The 15,000-nt window shown below is 50.0% G+C and overlaps 37 non-coding genes and 6 pseudogenes across 37 annotated transcripts in view; all 43 read right to left on the bottom strand.

Annotated features, from left to right (window-relative positions):
* Positions 1-25, bottom strand: part of LOC128479262 (5S ribosomal RNA) — a 119-nt gene extending 94 nt beyond the window's left edge. Inside the window, exon 1 of the ribosomal RNA XR_008350145.1 lies at positions 1-25. This exon is cut by the window's left edge and continues 94 nt beyond it. This is a non-coding gene — a ribosomal RNA (5S ribosomal RNA).
* A 236-nt stretch (positions 26-261) lies between these two features.
* On the bottom strand, positions 262-380 carry LOC128477475 (5S ribosomal RNA). The gene has a single exon (XR_008348445.1). It is a non-coding gene; the product is annotated as a 5S ribosomal RNA (ribosomal RNA).
* A 225-nt stretch (positions 381-605) lies between these two features.
* LOC128479829 (uncharacterized) lies at positions 606-714 on the bottom strand (annotated as a pseudogene).
* Positions 715-1,013: 299 nt separating this feature from the next.
* Positions 1,014-1,122, bottom strand: LOC128480469 (uncharacterized; annotated as a pseudogene).
* Positions 1,123-1,370: 248 nt separating this feature from the next.
* LOC128479866 (5S ribosomal RNA) lies at positions 1,371-1,489 on the bottom strand. Its single transcript, XR_008350452.1, has one exon. It is a non-coding gene; the product is annotated as a 5S ribosomal RNA (ribosomal RNA).
* Positions 1,490-1,714: 225 nt separating this feature from the next.
* LOC128476690 (5S ribosomal RNA) lies at positions 1,715-1,833 on the bottom strand. The gene has a single exon (XR_008347692.1). It is a non-coding gene; the product is annotated as a 5S ribosomal RNA (ribosomal RNA).
* Positions 1,834-2,055: 222 nt separating this feature from the next.
* Positions 2,056-2,174, bottom strand: LOC128476732 (5S ribosomal RNA). Its single transcript, XR_008347731.1, has one exon. It is a non-coding gene; the product is annotated as a 5S ribosomal RNA (ribosomal RNA).
* A 251-nt stretch (positions 2,175-2,425) lies between these two features.
* On the bottom strand, positions 2,426-2,544 carry LOC128478203 (5S ribosomal RNA). The gene has a single exon (XR_008349136.1). It is a non-coding gene; the product is annotated as a 5S ribosomal RNA (ribosomal RNA).
* Positions 2,545-2,783: 239 nt separating this feature from the next.
* LOC128479878 (5S ribosomal RNA) lies at positions 2,784-2,902 on the bottom strand. The gene has a single exon (XR_008350453.1). It is a non-coding gene; the product is annotated as a 5S ribosomal RNA (ribosomal RNA).
* A 236-nt stretch (positions 2,903-3,138) lies between these two features.
* LOC128478450 (5S ribosomal RNA) lies at positions 3,139-3,257 on the bottom strand. The gene has a single exon (XR_008349367.1). It is a non-coding gene; the product is annotated as a 5S ribosomal RNA (ribosomal RNA).
* Positions 3,258-3,502: 245 nt separating this feature from the next.
* Positions 3,503-3,621, bottom strand: LOC128477003 (5S ribosomal RNA). Its single transcript, XR_008347993.1, has one exon. It is a non-coding gene; the product is annotated as a 5S ribosomal RNA (ribosomal RNA).
* A 228-nt stretch (positions 3,622-3,849) lies between these two features.
* On the bottom strand, positions 3,850-3,968 carry LOC128478738 (5S ribosomal RNA). The gene has a single exon (XR_008349643.1). It is a non-coding gene; the product is annotated as a 5S ribosomal RNA (ribosomal RNA).
* Positions 3,969-4,192: 224 nt separating this feature from the next.
* Positions 4,193-4,301, bottom strand: LOC128479830 (uncharacterized; annotated as a pseudogene).
* A 261-nt stretch (positions 4,302-4,562) lies between these two features.
* LOC128479889 (5S ribosomal RNA) lies at positions 4,563-4,681 on the bottom strand. Its single transcript, XR_008350454.1, has one exon. It is a non-coding gene; the product is annotated as a 5S ribosomal RNA (ribosomal RNA).
* A 90-nt stretch (positions 4,682-4,771) lies between these two features.
* Positions 4,772-4,880, bottom strand: LOC128479831 (uncharacterized; annotated as a pseudogene).
* A 305-nt stretch (positions 4,881-5,185) lies between these two features.
* LOC128479901 (5S ribosomal RNA) lies at positions 5,186-5,304 on the bottom strand. Its single transcript, XR_008350455.1, has one exon. It is a non-coding gene; the product is annotated as a 5S ribosomal RNA (ribosomal RNA).
* Positions 5,305-5,529: 225 nt separating this feature from the next.
* Positions 5,530-5,648, bottom strand: LOC128478872 (5S ribosomal RNA). Its single transcript, XR_008349771.1, has one exon. It is a non-coding gene; the product is annotated as a 5S ribosomal RNA (ribosomal RNA).
* A 233-nt stretch (positions 5,649-5,881) lies between these two features.
* Positions 5,882-6,000, bottom strand: LOC128478594 (5S ribosomal RNA). The gene has a single exon (XR_008349504.1). It is a non-coding gene; the product is annotated as a 5S ribosomal RNA (ribosomal RNA).
* A 242-nt stretch (positions 6,001-6,242) lies between these two features.
* Positions 6,243-6,361, bottom strand: LOC128479912 (5S ribosomal RNA). Its single transcript, XR_008350456.1, has one exon. It is a non-coding gene; the product is annotated as a 5S ribosomal RNA (ribosomal RNA).
* Positions 6,362-6,618: 257 nt separating this feature from the next.
* Positions 6,619-6,737, bottom strand: LOC128479924 (5S ribosomal RNA). The gene has a single exon (XR_008350457.1). It is a non-coding gene; the product is annotated as a 5S ribosomal RNA (ribosomal RNA).
* Positions 6,738-6,959: 222 nt separating this feature from the next.
* Positions 6,960-7,078, bottom strand: LOC128477117 (5S ribosomal RNA). Its single transcript, XR_008348102.1, has one exon. It is a non-coding gene; the product is annotated as a 5S ribosomal RNA (ribosomal RNA).
* A 209-nt stretch (positions 7,079-7,287) lies between these two features.
* On the bottom strand, positions 7,288-7,396 carry LOC128479626 (uncharacterized; annotated as a pseudogene).
* Positions 7,397-7,690: 294 nt separating this feature from the next.
* Positions 7,691-7,809, bottom strand: LOC128479935 (5S ribosomal RNA). The gene has a single exon (XR_008350458.1). It is a non-coding gene; the product is annotated as a 5S ribosomal RNA (ribosomal RNA).
* Positions 7,810-8,045: 236 nt separating this feature from the next.
* On the bottom strand, positions 8,046-8,164 carry LOC128478361 (5S ribosomal RNA). Its single transcript, XR_008349284.1, has one exon. It is a non-coding gene; the product is annotated as a 5S ribosomal RNA (ribosomal RNA).
* A 248-nt stretch (positions 8,165-8,412) lies between these two features.
* LOC128478366 (5S ribosomal RNA) lies at positions 8,413-8,531 on the bottom strand. Its single transcript, XR_008349289.1, has one exon. It is a non-coding gene; the product is annotated as a 5S ribosomal RNA (ribosomal RNA).
* A 204-nt stretch (positions 8,532-8,735) lies between these two features.
* LOC128477782 (5S ribosomal RNA) lies at positions 8,736-8,854 on the bottom strand. The gene has a single exon (XR_008348738.1). It is a non-coding gene; the product is annotated as a 5S ribosomal RNA (ribosomal RNA).
* Positions 8,855-9,075: 221 nt separating this feature from the next.
* LOC128479169 (5S ribosomal RNA) lies at positions 9,076-9,194 on the bottom strand. The gene has a single exon (XR_008350055.1). It is a non-coding gene; the product is annotated as a 5S ribosomal RNA (ribosomal RNA).
* Positions 9,195-9,433: 239 nt separating this feature from the next.
* LOC128476976 (5S ribosomal RNA) lies at positions 9,434-9,552 on the bottom strand. The gene has a single exon (XR_008347966.1). It is a non-coding gene; the product is annotated as a 5S ribosomal RNA (ribosomal RNA).
* Positions 9,553-9,804: 252 nt separating this feature from the next.
* LOC128477759 (5S ribosomal RNA) lies at positions 9,805-9,923 on the bottom strand. Its single transcript, XR_008348716.1, has one exon. It is a non-coding gene; the product is annotated as a 5S ribosomal RNA (ribosomal RNA).
* Positions 9,924-10,159: 236 nt separating this feature from the next.
* Positions 10,160-10,278, bottom strand: LOC128479948 (5S ribosomal RNA). Its single transcript, XR_008350460.1, has one exon. It is a non-coding gene; the product is annotated as a 5S ribosomal RNA (ribosomal RNA).
* A 260-nt stretch (positions 10,279-10,538) lies between these two features.
* On the bottom strand, positions 10,539-10,657 carry LOC128476832 (5S ribosomal RNA). The gene has a single exon (XR_008347826.1). It is a non-coding gene; the product is annotated as a 5S ribosomal RNA (ribosomal RNA).
* Positions 10,658-10,912: 255 nt separating this feature from the next.
* Positions 10,913-11,031, bottom strand: LOC128477859 (5S ribosomal RNA). Its single transcript, XR_008348810.1, has one exon. It is a non-coding gene; the product is annotated as a 5S ribosomal RNA (ribosomal RNA).
* Positions 11,032-11,246: 215 nt separating this feature from the next.
* Positions 11,247-11,365, bottom strand: LOC128479504 (5S ribosomal RNA). Its single transcript, XR_008350376.1, has one exon. It is a non-coding gene; the product is annotated as a 5S ribosomal RNA (ribosomal RNA).
* Positions 11,366-11,601: 236 nt separating this feature from the next.
* On the bottom strand, positions 11,602-11,720 carry LOC128477601 (5S ribosomal RNA). Its single transcript, XR_008348563.1, has one exon. It is a non-coding gene; the product is annotated as a 5S ribosomal RNA (ribosomal RNA).
* Positions 11,721-11,842: 122 nt separating this feature from the next.
* LOC128479033 (5S ribosomal RNA) lies at positions 11,843-11,961 on the bottom strand. The gene has a single exon (XR_008349925.1). It is a non-coding gene; the product is annotated as a 5S ribosomal RNA (ribosomal RNA).
* Positions 11,962-12,227: 266 nt separating this feature from the next.
* LOC128477476 (5S ribosomal RNA) lies at positions 12,228-12,346 on the bottom strand. Its single transcript, XR_008348446.1, has one exon. It is a non-coding gene; the product is annotated as a 5S ribosomal RNA (ribosomal RNA).
* Positions 12,347-12,568: 222 nt separating this feature from the next.
* LOC128480224 (uncharacterized) lies at positions 12,569-12,677 on the bottom strand (annotated as a pseudogene).
* Positions 12,678-12,934: 257 nt separating this feature from the next.
* Positions 12,935-13,053, bottom strand: LOC128476768 (5S ribosomal RNA). The gene has a single exon (XR_008347766.1). It is a non-coding gene; the product is annotated as a 5S ribosomal RNA (ribosomal RNA).
* A 224-nt stretch (positions 13,054-13,277) lies between these two features.
* On the bottom strand, positions 13,278-13,396 carry LOC128479959 (5S ribosomal RNA). The gene has a single exon (XR_008350461.1). It is a non-coding gene; the product is annotated as a 5S ribosomal RNA (ribosomal RNA).
* Positions 13,397-13,621: 225 nt separating this feature from the next.
* Positions 13,622-13,740, bottom strand: LOC128478563 (5S ribosomal RNA). The gene has a single exon (XR_008349475.1). It is a non-coding gene; the product is annotated as a 5S ribosomal RNA (ribosomal RNA).
* Positions 13,741-13,971: 231 nt separating this feature from the next.
* LOC128479970 (5S ribosomal RNA) lies at positions 13,972-14,090 on the bottom strand. The gene has a single exon (XR_008350462.1). It is a non-coding gene; the product is annotated as a 5S ribosomal RNA (ribosomal RNA).
* A 273-nt stretch (positions 14,091-14,363) lies between these two features.
* On the bottom strand, positions 14,364-14,482 carry LOC128476733 (5S ribosomal RNA). Its single transcript, XR_008347732.1, has one exon. It is a non-coding gene; the product is annotated as a 5S ribosomal RNA (ribosomal RNA).
* A 245-nt stretch (positions 14,483-14,727) lies between these two features.
* LOC128478204 (5S ribosomal RNA) lies at positions 14,728-14,846 on the bottom strand. Its single transcript, XR_008349137.1, has one exon. It is a non-coding gene; the product is annotated as a 5S ribosomal RNA (ribosomal RNA).
* Between the last annotated feature and the right edge of the window lie 154 nt (positions 14,847-15,000).

The following is a 15,000-nucleotide window of genomic DNA, read 5'->3' on the forward strand; positions in this document are numbered from 1 at the left end:
CTTTCAGGGTGGTATGGCCTCAGGTGTGAAAATTTTTTATTTTACTTCTCTTATTCTGTTGCTGCTGCTGCTGCTGCTGCTGCTGCTGCTGCTGCTGCTGCTGCTGCTGCTGCTGCTGCTGCTTGTCGTCAGACAAAAAGAATTATAAGCCCTGGGACAGGACAGAGAAGGTGAGAAGGTTCAAATAAGGGTTTAAAGCTTTGATGATGAGCAAGAAACACATGGCAAAAAGCTCTCCCCGGACTGTGAGAAAAAATTAAAAGCCTACAACACCTGGTATTCTCAGGCGGTCTCCCATCCAGGTACTAACCAGGCCCAACCCTGCTTAGCTTCCGAGATCAGACGAGATCGGGCGCTTTCAGGGTGGTATGGCCGCAGGTGTGAAAGTTTTTTATTTTACTTCTCTTATTCTGCTGCTGCTGCTGCTGCTGCTGCTGCTGCTGCTGCTGCTGCTGCTGCTGCTGCTGCTTGTCGTCAGACAGAAAGAATTATAAGCCCTGGGACAGGACAGAGAAGGTGAGAAGGTTCAAATAAGGGTTTAAAGCTTTGATGATGAGCAAGAAACACATGGCAAAAAGCTCTCCCCGGACTGTGAGAAAAGAAAAAGCCTACAACACCTGGTATTCCCAGGCGGTCTCCCATCCAGGTACTAACCAGGCCCAACCCTGCTTAGCTTCCGAGATCAGGCGCTTTCAGGGTGGTATGGCCGCAGGTGTGAAAGTTTTTTATTTTACTTCTCTTATTCTGTTGCTGCTGCTGCTGCTGCTGCTGCTGCTGCTGCTGCTGCTGCTGCTGCTGCTGCTGCTGCTGCTGCTGCTGCTGCTGCTGCTGCTGCTGCTGCTGCTGCTGCTGCTGCTGCTGCTGCTGCTGCTGCTTGTCGTCAGACAGAAAGAATTATAAGCCCTGGGACAGGACAGAGAAGGTGAGAAGGTTCAAATAAGGGTTTAAAGCTTTGATGATGAGCAAGAAACACATGGCAAAAAGCTCTCCCCGGACTGTGAGAAAAAATTAAAAGCCTACAACACCTGGTATTCCCAGGCGGTCTCCCATCCAGGTACTAACCAGGCCCAACCCTGCTTAGCTTCCGAGATCAGACGCTTTCAGGGAGGTATGGCCGCAGGTGTGAAAGCTCTTTATTTTACTTTTCCTATTCTGTTGCTGCTGCTGCTGCTGCTGCTGCTGCTGCTGCTGCTGCTGCTGCTGCTGCTGCTGCTGCTGCTGCTGCTGCTGCTTGTCGTCAGACAGAAAGAATTATAAGCCCTGGGACAGGACAGAGAAGGTGAGAAGGTTCAAATAAGGGTTTAAAGCTTTGATGATGAGCAAGAAACACATGGCAAAAAGCTCTCCCCGGACTGTGAGAAAAAATTAAAAGCCTACAACACCTGGTATTCCCAGGCGGTCTCCCATCCAGGTACTAACCAGGCCCAACCCTGCTTAGCTTCCGAGATCAGACGAGATCGGGCGCTTTCAGGGTGGTATGGCCGCAGGTGTGAAAGTTTTTTATTTTACTTCTCTTATTCTGTTGCTGCTGCTGCTGCTGCTGCTGCTGCTGCTGCTGCTGCTGCTGCTGCTGCTGCTTGTCGTCAGACAAAAAGAATTATAAGCCCTGGGACAGGACAGAGAAGGTGAGAAGGTTCAAATAAGGGTTTAAAGCTTTGATGATGAGCAAGAAACACATGGCAAAAAGCTCTCCCCGGACTGTGAGAAAAGAAAAAGCCTACAACACCTGGTATTCCCATGCGGTCTCCCATCCAGGTACTAACCAGGCCCAACCCTGCTTAGCTTCCGAGATCAGACGAGATCGGGCGCTTTCAGGGTGGTATGGCCGCAGGTGTGAAAGTTTTTTATTTTACTTCTCTTATTCTGTTGCTGCTGCTGCTGCTGCTGCTGCTGCTGCTGCTGCTGCTGCTGCTGCTGCTTGTCGTCAGACAGAAAGAATTATAAGCCCTGGGACAGGACAGAGAAGGTGAGAAGGTTCAAATAAGGGTTTAAAGCTTTGATGATGAGCAAGAAACACATGGCAAAAAGCTCTCCCCGGACTGTGAGAAAAGAAAAAGCCTACAACACCTGGTATTCCCAGGCGGTCTCCCATCCAGGTACTAACCAGGCCCAACCCTGCTTAGCTTCCGAGATCAGATGAGATCGGGCACTTTCAGGGTGGTATGGCCGCAGGTGTGAAAGCTCTTTATTTTACTTTTCTTATTCTGTTGCTGCTGCTGCTGCTGCTGCTGCTGCTGCTGCTGCTGCTGCTGCTGCTGCTGCTGCTGCTGCTGCTGCTGCTGCTGCTTGTCGTCAGACAGAAAGAATTATAAGCCCTGGGACAGGACAGAGAAGGTGAGAAGGTTCAAATAAGGGTTTAAAGCTTTGATGATGAGCAAGAAACACATGGCAAAAAGCTCTCCCCGGACTGTGAGAAAAAATTAAAAGCCTACAACACCTGGTATTCCCAGGCGGTCTGCCATCCAGGTACTAACCAGGCCCAACCCTGCTTAGCTTCCGAGATCAAACGAGATCGGGCGCTTTCAGGGTGGTATGGCCGCAGGTGTGTAAGTTTTTTATTTTACTTCTCTTATTCTGTTGCTGCTGCTGCTGCTGCTGCTGCTGCTGCTGCTGCTGCTGCTGCTGCTGCTGCTGCTGCTGCTGCTTGTCGTCAGACAAAAAGAATTATAAGCCCTGGGACAGGACAGAGAAGGTGAGAAGGTTCAAATAAGGGTTTAAAGCTTTGATGATGAGCAAGAAACACATGGCAAAAAGCTCTCCCCGGACTGTGAGAAAAAATTAAAAGCCTACAACACCTGGTATTCCCAGGCGGTCTCCCATCCAGGTACTAACCAGGCCCAACCCTGCTTAGCTTCCGAGATCAGACGAGATCGGGCGCTTTCAGGGTGGTATGGCCGCAGGTGTGAAAGTTTTTCATTTTACTTCTCTTATTCTGTTGCTGCTGCTGCTGCTGCTGCTGCTGCTGCTGCTGCTGCTGCTGCTGCTGCTGCTGCTGCTGCTTGTCGTCAGACAAAAAGAATTATAAGCCCTGGGACAGGACAGAGAAGGTGAGAAGGTTCAAATAAGGGTTTAAAGCTTTGATGATGAGCAAGAAACACATGGCAAAAAGCTCTCCCCGGACTGTGAGAAAAAATTAAAAGCCTACAACACCTGGTATTCCCAGGCGGTCTCCCATCCAGGTATTAACCAGGCCCAACCCTGCTTAGCTTCCGAGATCAGACGAGATCGGGCGCTTTCAGGGTGGTATAGCCGCAGGTGTGAAAGTTTTTTATTTTACTTCTCTTATTCTGCTGCTGCTGCTGCTGCTGCTGCTGCTGCTGCTGCTGCTGCTGCTGCTGCTGCTGCTGCTGCTGCTGCTGCTGCTTGTCGTCAGACAGAAAGAATTATAAGCCCTGGGACAGGACAGAGAAGGTGAGAAGGTTCAAATAAGGGTTTAAAGCTTTGATGATGAGCAAGAAACACATGGCAAAAAGCTCTCCCCGGACTGTGAGAAAAAATTAAAAGCCTACAGCACCTGGTATTCCCAGGCGGTCTGCCATCCAGGTACTAACCAGGCCCAACCCTGCTTAGCTTCCGAGATCAGACGAGATCGGGCGCTTTCAGGGTGGTATGGCCGCAGGTGTGAAAGTTTTTTATTTTACTTCTCTTATTCTGTTGCTGCTGCTGCTGCTGCTGCTGCTGCTGCTGCTGCTGCTGCTGCTTCTGCTGCTGCTTGTCGTCAGACAAAAAGAATTATAAGCCCTGGGACAGGACAGAGAAGGTGAGAAGGTTCAAATAAGGGTTTAAAGCTTTGATGATGAGCAAGAAACACATGGCAAAAAGCTCTCCCCGGACTGTGAGAAAAGAAAAAGCCTACAACACCTGGTATTCCCAGGCAGTCTCCCATCCAGGTACAAACCAGGCCCAACCCTGCTTAGCTTCCGAGATCAGACGAGATCGGGCGCTTTCAGGGAGGTATGGCTGCAGGTGTGAAAGCTCTTTATTTTACTTTTCTTATTCTGTTGCTGCTGCTGCTGCTGCTGCTGCTGCTGCTGCTGCTGCTGCTGCTGCTGCTTGTCGTCAGACAGAAAGAATTATAAGCCCTGGGACAGGACAGAGAAGGTGAGAAGGTTCAAATAAGGGTTTAAAGCTTTGATGATGAGCAAGAAACACATGGCAAAAAGCTCTCCCCGGACTGTGAGAAAAAATTAAAAGCCTACAACACCTGGTATTCCCAGGCGGTCTCCCATCCAGGTACTAACCAGGCCCAACCCTGCTTAGCTTCCGAGATCAGGCGCTTTCAGGGTGGTATGGCCGCAGGTGTGAAAGTTTTTTATTTTACTTCTCTTATTCTGTTGCTGCTGCTGCTGCTGCTGCTGCTGCTGCTGCTGCTGCTGCTGCTGCTGCTGCTGCTGCTGCTGCTGCTGCTGCTGCTGCTGCTGCTGCTTGTCGTCAGACAGAAAGAATTATAAGCCCTGGGACAGGACAGAGAAGGTGAGAAGGTTCAAATAAGGGTTTAAAGCTTTGATGATGAGCAAGAAACACATGGCAAAAAGCTCTCCCCGGACTGTGAGAAAAGAAAAAGCCTACAACACCTGGTATTCCCAGGCGGTCTCCCATCCAGGTACTAACCAGGCCCAACCCTGCTTAGCTTCCGAGATCAGACGAGATCGGGCGCTTTCAGGGTGGTATGGCCGCAGGTGTGAAAGTTTTTTATTTTACTTCTCTTATTCTGTTGCTGTTGCTGCTGCTGCTGCTGTTGTTGCTGTTGCCGGACTGTGAGAAAAGAAAAAGCCTACAACACCTGGTATTCCCAGGCGGTCTCCCATCCAGGTACTAACCAGGCCCAACCCTGCTTAGCTTCCGAGATCAGGCGCTTTCAGGGTGGTATGGCCGCAGGTGTGAAAGTTTTTTATTTTACTTCTCTTATTCTGCTGCTGCTGCTGCTGCTGCTGCTGCTGCTGCTGCTGCTGCTGCTGCTGCTGCTGCTGCTGCTGCTGCTGCTGCTGCTGCTGCTGCTGCTGCTGCTGCTGCTGCTGCTGCTGCTGCTGCTGCTGCTGCTGCTGCTTGTCGTCAGACAGAAAGAATTATAAGCCCTGGGACAGGACAGAGAAGGTGAGAAGGTTCAAATAAGGGTTTAAAGCTTTGATGATGAGCAAGAAACACATGGCAAAAAGCTCTCCCCGGACTGTGAGAAAAAATTAAAAGCCTACAACACCTGGTATTCCCAGGCGGTCTCCCATCCAGGTACTAACCAGGCCCAACCCTGCTTAGCTTCCGAGATCAGACGAGATCGGGCGCTTTCAGGGTGGTATGGCCGCAGGTGTGAAAGTTTTTTATTTTACTTCTCTTATTCTGCTGCTGCTGCTGCTGCTGCTGCTGCTGCTGCTGCTGCTGCTGCTGCTGCTGCTGCTTGTCGTCAGACAGAAAGAATTATAAGCCCTGGGACAGGACAGAGAAGGTGAGAAGGTTCAAATAAGGGTTTAAAGCTTTGATGATGAGCAAGAAACACATGGCAAAAAGCTCTCCCCGGACTGTGAGAAAAGAAAAAGCCTACAACACCTGGTATTCCCAGGCGGTCTCCCATCCAGGTACTAACCAGGCCCAACCCTGCTTAGCTTCCAAGATCAGACAAGATCGGGCGCTTTCAGGGTGGTATGGCCGCAGGTGTGAAAGCTCTTTATTTTACTTTTCTTATTCTGTTGCTGCTGCTGCTGCTGCTGCTGCTGCTGCTGCTGCTGCTGCTGCTGCTGCTGCTGCTGCTTGTCGTCAGACAGAAAGAATTATAAGCCCTGGGACAGGACAGAGAAGGTGAGAAGGTTCAAATAAGGGTTTAAAGCTTTGATGATGAGCAAGAAACACATGGCAAAAAGCTCTCCCCGGACTGTGAGAAAAAATTAAAAGCCTACAACACCTGGTATTCCCAGGCGGTCTCCCATCCAGGTACTAACCAGGCCCAACCCTGCTTAGCTTCCAAGATCAGACGAGATCGGGCGCTTTCAGGGTGATATGGCCGCAGGTGTGAAAGTTTTTTATTTTACTTCTCTTATTCTGTTGCTGCTGCTGCTGCTGCTGCTGCTGCTGCTGCTGCTGCTGCTGCTGCTGCTGCTGCTGCTGCTGCTGCTTGTCGTCAGACAAAAAGAATTATAAGCCCTGGGACAGGACAGAGAAGGTGAGAAGGTTCAAATAAGGGTTTAAAGCTTTGATGATGAGCAAGAAACACATGGCAAAAAGCTCTCCCCGGACTGTGAGAAAAAATTAAAAGCCTACAACACCTGGTATTCCCAGGCGGTCTCCCATCCAGGTACTAACCAGGCCCAACCCTGCTTAGCTTCCGAGATCAGACGAGATCGGGCGCTTTCAGGGTGGTATGGCCGCAGGTGTGAAAGTTTTTTATTTTACTTCTCTTATTCTGTTGCTGCTGCTGCTGCTGCTGCTGCTGCTGCTGCTGCTGCTGCTGCTGCTGCTGCTGCTGCTGCTGCTGCTGCTGCTGCTGCTGCTTGTCGTCAGACAAAAAGAATTATAAGCCCTGGGACAGGACAGAGAAGGTGAGAAGGTTCAAATAAGGGTTTAAAGCTTTGATGATGAGCAAGAAACACATGGCAAAAAGCTCTCCCCGGACTGTGAGAAAAAATTAAAAGCCTACAACACCTGGTATTCCCAGGCGGTCTCCCATCCAGGTACTAACCAGGCCCAACCCTGCTTAGCTTCCGAGATCAGACGAGATCGGGCGCTTTCAGGGTGGTATGGCCGCAGGTGTGAAAGTTTTTTATTTTACTTCTCTTATTCTGCTGCTGCTGCTGCTGCTGCTGCTGCTGCTGCTGCTGCTGCTGCTGCTGCTGCTTGTCGTCAGACAGAAAGAATTATAAGCCCTGGGACAGGACAGAGAAGGTGAGAAGGTTCAAATAAGGGTTTAAAGCTTTGATGATGAGCAAGAAACACATGGCAAAAAGCTCTCCCCGGACTGTGAGAAAAGAAAAAGCCTACAACACCTGGTATTCCCAGGCGGTCTCCCATCCAGGTACTAACCAGGCCCAACCCTGCTTAGCTTCCGAGATCAGACGAGATCGGGCGCTTTCAGGATGGTATGGCCGCAGGTGTGAAAGTTTTTTATTTTACTTCTCTTATTCTGCTGCTGCTGCTGCTGCTGCTGCTGCTGCTGCTGCTGCTTGTCGTCAGACAGAAAGAATTATAAGCCCTGGGACAGGACAGAGAAGGTGAGAAGGTTCAAACAAGGGTTTAAAGCTTTGATGATGAGCAAGAAACACATGGCAAAAAGCTCTCCCCGGACTGTGAGAAAAAATTAAAAGCCTACAACACCTGGTATTCCCAGGCGGTCTCCCATCCAGGTACTAACCAGGCCCAACCCTGCTTAGCTTCCGAGATCAGGTGCTTTCAGGGTGGTATGGCCGCAGGTGTGAAAGTTTTTTATTTTACTTCTCTTATTCTGTTGCTGCTGCTGCTGCTGCTGCTGCTGCTGCTGCTGCTGCTGCTGCTGCTGCTGCTGCTGCTGCTGCTGCTGCTGCTGCTGCTGCTGCTGCTGCTGCTGCTGCTGCTGCTGCTGCTGCTGCTGCTTGTCGTCAGACAAAAAGAATTATAAGCCCTGGGACAGGACAGAGAAGGTGAGATGGTTCAAATAAGGGTTTAAAGCTTTGATGATGAGCAAGAAACATGGCAAAAAGCTCTCCCCGGACTGTGAGAAAAAATTAAAAGCCTACAACACCTGGTATTCCCAGGCGGTCTCCCATCCAGGTACTAACCAGGCCCAACCCTGCTTAGCTTCCGAGATCAGACGAGATCGGGCGCTTTCAGGGTGGTATGGCCGCAGGTGTGAAAGTTTTTTATTTTACTTCTCTTATTCTGTTGCTGCTGCTGCTGCTGCTGCTGCTGCTGCTGCTGCTGCTGCTGCTGCTGCTGCTGCTGCTGCTTGTCGTCAGACAAAAAGAATTATAAGCCCTGGGACAGGACAGAGAAGGTGAGAAGGTTCAAATAAGGGTTTAAAGCTTTGATGATGAGCAAGAAACACATGGCAAAAAGCTCTCCCCGGACTGTGAGAAAAAATTAAAAGCCTACAACACCTGGTATTCCCAGGCGGTCTGCCATCCAGGTACTAACCAGGCCCAACCCTGCTTAGCTTCCGAGATCAGACGAGATCGGGCGCTTTCAGGGTGGTATGGCCACAGGTGTGAAAGTTTTTTATTTTACTTCTCTTATTCTGTTGCTGCTGCTGCTGCTGCTGCTGCTGCTGCTGCTGCTGCTGCTGCTGCTGCTGCTGCTGCTGCTGCTGCTGCTGCTTGTCGTCAGACAAAAAGAATTATAAGCCCTGGGACAGGACAGAGAAGGTGAGAAGGTTCAAATAAGGGTTTAAAGCTTTGATGATGAGCAAGAAACACATGGCAAAAAGCTCTCCCCGGACTGTGAGAAAAAATTAAAAGCCTACAACACCTGGTATTCCCAGGCGGTCTCCCATCCAGGTACTAACCAGGACCAACCCTGTTTAGCTTCCGAGATCAGACGAGATCGGGCGCTTTCAGGGTGGTATGGCCGCAGGTGTGAAAGTTTTTTATTTTACTTCTCTTATTCTGTTGCTGCTGCTGCTGCTGCTGCTGCTGCTGCTGCTTGTCGTCAGACAGAAAGAATTATAAGCCCTGGGACAGGACAGAGAAGGTGAGAAGGTTCAAATAAGGGTTTAAAGCTTTGATGATGAGCAAGAAACACATGGCAAAAAGCTCTCCCCGGACTGTGAGAAAAGAAAAAGCTTACAACACCTGGTATTCCCAGGCGGTCTCCCATCCAGGTACTAACCAGGCCCAACCCTGCTTAGCTTCCGAGATCAGACGAGATCGGGCGCTTTCAGGGTGGTATGGCTGCAGGTGCGAAAGCTCTTTATTTTACTTTTCTTATTCTGTTGCTGCTGCTGCTGCTGCTGCTGCTGCTGCTGCTGCTGCTGCTGCTGCTTGTCGTCAGACAGAAAGAATTATAAGCCCTGGGACAGGACAGAGAAGGTGAGAAGGTTCAAATAAGGGTTTAAAGCTTTGATGATGAGCAAGAAACACATGGCAAAAAGCTCTCCCCGGACTGTGAGAAAAAATTAAAAGCCTACAACACCTGGTATTCCCAGGCGGTCTGCCATCCAGGTACTAACCAGGCCCAACCCTGCTTAGCTTCCGAGATCAGACAAGATCGGGCGCTTTCAGGGTGGTATGGCCACAGGTGTGAAAGTTTTTTATTTTACTTCTCTTATTCTGTTGCTGCTGCTGCTGCTGCTGCTGCTGCTGCTGCTGCTGCTGCTGCTGCTGCTGCTGCTGCTGCTGCTTGTCGTCAGACAAAAAGAATTATAAGCCCTGGGACAGGACAGAGAAGGTGAGAAGGTTCAAATAAGGGTTTAAAGCTTTGATGATGAGCAAGAAACACATGGCAAAAAGCTCTCCCCGGACTGTGAGAAAAAATTAAAAGCCTACAACACCTGGTATTCCCAGGCGGTCTCCCATCCAGGTACTAACCAGGCCCAACCCTGCTTAGCTTCCGAGATCAGACGAGATCGGGCGCTTTCAAGGTGGTATGGCCGCAGGTGTGAAAGTTTTTTATTTTACTTCTCTTATTCTGTTGCTGCTGCTGCTGCTGCTGCTGCTGCTGCTGCTGCTGCTGCTGCTGCTGCTGCTGCTGCTGCTGCTGCTGCTGCTGCTGCTTGTCGTCAGACAAAAAGAATTATAAGCCCTGGGACAGGACAGAGAAGGTGAGAAGGTTCAAATAAGGGTTTAAAGCTTTGATGATGAGCAAGAAACACATGGCAAAAAGCTCTCCCCGGACTGTGAGAAAAGAAAAAGCCTACAACACCTGGTATTCCCAGGCGGTCTCCCATCCAGGTACTAACCAGGCCCAACCCTGCTTAGCTTCCGAGATCAGACGAGATCAGGCGCTTTCAGGGAGGTATGGCTGCAGGTGTGAAAGATCTTTATTTTACTTTTCTTATTCTGTTGCTGCTGCTGCTGCTGCTGCTGCTGCTGCTGCTGCTGCTGCTGCTGCTGCTGCTGCTGCTGCTTGTCGTCAGACAGAAAGAATTATAAGCCCTGGGACAGGACAGAGAAGGTGAGAAGGTTCAAATAAGGGTTTAAAGCTTTGATGATGAGCAAGAAACACATGGCAAAAAGCTCTCCCCGGACTGTGAGAAAAAATTAAAAGCCTACAACACCTGGTATTCCCAGGCGGTCTCCCATCCAGGTACTAACCAGGCCCAACCCTGCTTAGCTTCCGAGATCAGACGAGATCGGGCGCTTTCAGGGTGGTATGGCCGCAGGTTTGAATGTTTTTTATTTTACTTCTCTTATTCTGTTGCTGCTGCTGCTGCTGCTGCTGCTGCTGCTGCTGCTGCTGCTGCTGCTGCTGCTGCTGCTGCTGCTGCTGCTGCTGCTGCTGCTGCTTGTCGTCAGACAAAAAGAATTATAAGCCCTGGGACAGGACAGAGAAGGTGAGAAGGTTCAAATAAGGGTTTAAAGCTTTGATGATGAGCAAGAAACACATGGCAAAAAGCTCTCCCCGGACTGTGAGAAAAAATTAAAAGCCTACAACACCTGGTATTCCCAGGCGGTCTCCCATCCAGGTACTAAACAGGCCCAACCCTGCTTAGCTTCCGAGATCAGATGAGATCGGGCGCTTTCAGGGTGGTATGGCCGCAGGTGTGAAAGTTTTTTATTTTACTTCTCTTATTCTGCTGCTGCTGCTGCTGCTGCTGCTGCTGCTGCTGCTGCTGCTGCTGCTGCTGCTGCTGCTGCTGCTGCTGCTGCTGCTGCTGCTGCTTGTCGTCAGACAGAAAGAATTATAAGCCCTGGGACAGGACAGAGAAGGTGAGAAGGTTCAAATAAGGGTTTAAAGCTTTGATGATGAGCAAGAAACACATGGCAAAAAGCTCTCCCCGGACTGTGAGAAAAGAAAAAGCCTACAACACCTGGTATTCCCAGGCGGTCTCCCATCCAGGTACTAACCAGGCCCAACCCGGCTTAGCTTCCGAGATCAGACGAGATCGGGCGCTTTCAGGGTGGTATGGCCGCAGGTGTGAAAGTTTTTTATTTTACTTCTCTTATTCTGTTGCTGCTGCTGCTGCTGCTGCTGCTGCTGCTGCTGCTGCTGCTTGTCGTCAGACAGAAAGAATTATAAGCCCTGGGACAGGACAGAGAAGGTGAGAAGGTTCAAATAAGGGTTTAAAGCTTTGATGATGAGCAAGAAACACATGGCAAAAAGCTCTCCCCGGACTGTGAGAAAAAATTAAAAGCCTACAACACCTGGTATTCCCAGGCAGTCTCCCATCCAGGTACTAACCAGGCCCAACCCTGCTTAGCTTCCAAGATCAAACGAGATCGGGCGCTTTCAGGGTGATATGGCAGCAGGTGTGAAAGTTTTTTATTTTACTTCTCTTATTCTGTTGCTGCTGCTGCTGCTGCTGCTGCTGCTGCTGCTGCTGCTGCTGCTGCTGCTGCTGCTGCTGCTTGTCGTCAGACAAAAAGAATTATAAGCCCTGGGACAGGACAGAGAAGGTGAGAAGGTTCAAATAAGGGTTTAAAGCTTTGATGATGAGCAAGAAACACATGGCAAAAAGCTCTCCCCGGACTGTGAGAAAAAATTAAAAGCCTACAACACCTGGTATTCCCAGGGGGTCTCCCATCCAGGTACTAACCAGGCCCAACCCTGCTTAGCTTCCAAGATCAGACGAGATCGGGCGCTTTCAGGGTGGTATGGCCGCAGGTGTGAAAGTTTTTTATTCTACTTCTCTTATTCTGTTGCTGCTGCAAATAAGGGTTTAAAGCTTTGATGATGAGCAAGAAACACATGGCAAAAAGCTCTCCCCGGACTGTGAGAAAAAATTAAAAGCCTACAACACCTGGTATTCCCAGGCAGTCTCCCATCCAGGTACTAACCAGGCCCAACCCTGCTTAGCTTCCGAGATCAGACGAGATCGGGCGCTTTCAGGGTGGTATGGCCTCAGGTGTGAAAATTTTTTATTTTACTTCTCTTATTCTGTTGCTGCTGCTGCTGCTGCTGCTGCTGCTGCTGCTGCTGCTGCTGCTGCTGCTGCTGCTGCTGCTGCTGCTGCTGCTGCTGCTGCTGCTGCTGCTTGTCGTCAGACAAAAAGAATTATAAGCCCTGGGACAGGACAGAGAAGGTGAGAAGGTTCAAATAAGGGTTTAAAGCTTTGATGATGAGCAAGAAACACATGGCAAAAAGCTCTCCCCGGACTGTGAGAAAAAATTAAAAGCCTACAACACCTGGTATTCTCAGGCGGTCTCCCATCCAGGTACTAACCAGGCCCAACCCTGCTTAGCTTCCGAGATCAGACGAGATCGGGCGCTTTCAGGGTGGTATGGCCGCAGGTGTGAAAGTTTTTTATTTTACTTCTCTTATTCTGCTGCTGCTGCTGCTGCTGCTGCTGCTGCTGCTGCTGCTGCTGCTGCTGCTGCTTGTCGTCAGACAGAAAGAATTATAAGCCCTGGGACAGGACAGAGAAGGTGAGAAGGTTCAAATAAGGGTTTAAAGCTTTGATGATGAGCAAGAAACACATGGCAAAAAGCTCTCCCCGGACTGTGAGAAAAGAAAAAGCCTACAACACCTGATATTCCCAGGCGGTCTCCCATCCAGGTACTAACCAGGCCCAACCCTGCTTAGCTTCCGAGATCAGGCGCTTTCAGGGTGGTATGGCCGCAGGTGTGAAAGTTTTTTATTTTACTTCTCTTATTCTGTTGCTGCTGCTGCTGCTGCTGCTGCTGCTGCTGCTGCTGCTGCTGCTGCTGCTGCTGCTGCTGCTGCTGCTGCTGCTGCTGCTGCTTGTCGTCAGACAGAAAGAATTATAAGCCCTGGGACAGGACAGAGAAGGTGAGAAGGTTCAAATAAGGGTTTAAAGCTTTGATGATGAGCAAGAAACACATGGCAAAAAGCTCTCCCCGGACTGTGAGAAAAAATTAAAAGCCTACAACACCTGGTATTCCCAGGCGGTCTCCCATCCAGGTACTAACCAGGCCCAACCCTGCTTAGCTTCCGAGATCAGACGAGATCGGGCGCTTTCAGGGAGGTATGGCCGCAGGTGTGAAAGCTCTTTATTTTACTTTTCCTATTCTGTTGCTGCTGCTGCTGCTGCTGCTGCTGCTGCTGCTGCTGCTGCTGCTGCTGCTTGTCGTCAGACAGAAAGAATTATAAGCCCTGGGACAGGACAGAGAAGGTGAGAAGGTTCAAATAAGGGTTTAAAGCTTTGATGATGAGCAAGAAACACATGGCAAAAAGCTCTCCCCGGACTGTGAGAAAAAATTAAAAGCCTACAACACCTGGTATTCCCAGGCGGTCTCCCATCCAGGTACTAACCAGGCCCAACCCTGCTTAGCTTCCGAGATCAGACGAGATCGGGCGCTTTCAGGGTGGTATGGCCGCAGGTGTGAAAGTTTTTTATTTTACTTCTCTTATTCTGTTGCTGCTGCTGCTGCTGCTGCTGCTGCTGCTGCTGCTGCTGCTGCTGCTGCTGCTTGTCGTCAGACAAAAAGAATTATAAGCCCTGGGACAGGACAGAGAAGGTGAGAAGGTTCAAATAAGGGTTTAAAGCTTTGATGATGAGCAAGAAACACATGGCAAAAAGCTCTCCCCGGACTGTGAGAAAAGAAAAAGCCTACAACACCTGTTATTCCCATGCGGTCTCCCATCCAGGTACTAACCAGGCCCAACCCTGCTTAGCTTCCGAGACCAGACGAGATCGGGCGCTTTCAGGGTGGTATGGCCGCAGGTGTGAAAGTTTTTTATTTTACTTCTCTTATTCTGTTGCTGCTGCTGCTGCTGCTGCTGCTGCTGCTGCTGCTGCTGCTGCTGCTGCTGCTGCTGCTTGTCGTCAGACAGAAAGAATTATAAGCCCTGGGACAGGACAGAGAAGGTGAGAAGGTTCAAATAAGGGTTTAAAGCTTTGATGATGAGCAAGAAACACATGGCAAAAAGCTCTCCCCGGACTGTGAGAAAAGAAAAAGCCTACAACACCTGGTATTCCCAGGCGGTCTCCCATCCAGGTACTAACCAGGCCCAACCCTGCTTAGCTTCCGAGATCAGACGAGATCGGGCGCTTTCAGGGTGGTATGGCCGCAGGTGTGAAAGTTTTTTATTTTACTTCTCTTATTCTGTTGCTGCTGCTTCTGCTTCTGCTTCTGCTTCTGCTTCTGCTTCTGCTTCTGCTTCTGCTTCTGCTTCTGCTGCTGCTGCTGCTGCTGCTGCTGCTGCTGCTGCTTGTCGTCAGACAGAAAGAATTATAAGCCCTGGGACAGGACAGAGAAGGTGAGAAGGTTCAAATAAGGGTTTAAAGCTTTGATGATGAGCAAGAAACACATGGCAAAAAGCTCTCCCCGGACTGTGAGAAAAGAAAAAGCCTACAACACCTGGTATTCCCAGGCGGTCTCCCATCCAGGTACTAACCAGGCCCAACCCTGCTTAGCTTCCGAGATCAGATGAGATCGGGCACTTTCAGGGTGGTATGGCCGCAGGTGTGAAAGCTCTTTATTTTACTTTTCTTATTCTGTTGCTGCTGCTGCTGCTGCTGCTGCTGCTGCTGCTGCTGCTGCTGCTGCTGCTGCTGCTGCTGCTGCTGCTGCTTGTCGTCAGACAGAAAGAATTATACGCCCTGGGACAGGACAGAGAAGGTGAGAAGGTTCAAATAAGGGTTTAAAGCTTTGATGATGAGCAAGAAACACATGGCAAAAAGCTCTCCCCGGACTGTGAGAAAAAATTAAAAGCCTACAACACCTGGTATTCCCAGGCGGTCTGCCATCCAGGTACTAACCAGGCCCAACCCTGCTTAGCTTCCGAGATCAAACGAGATCGGGCGCTTTCAGGGTGGTATGGCCGCAGGTGTGTAAGTTTTTTATTTTACTTCTCTTATTCTGTTGCTGCTGCTGCTGCTGCTGCTGCTGCTGCTGCTGCTGCTGCTGCTGCTGCTGCTGCTGCTGCTGCTGCTGCTGCTTGTCGTCAGACAAAAAGAATTATAAGCCCTGGGACAGGACAGAG

Source organism: Spea bombifrons, chromosome 2 (assembly GCF_027358695.1).
Source record: "Spea bombifrons isolate aSpeBom1 chromosome 2, aSpeBom1.2.pri, whole genome shotgun sequence".
Lineage (NCBI taxonomy): Eukaryota > Metazoa > Chordata > Amphibia > Anura > Pelobatidae > Spea > Spea bombifrons.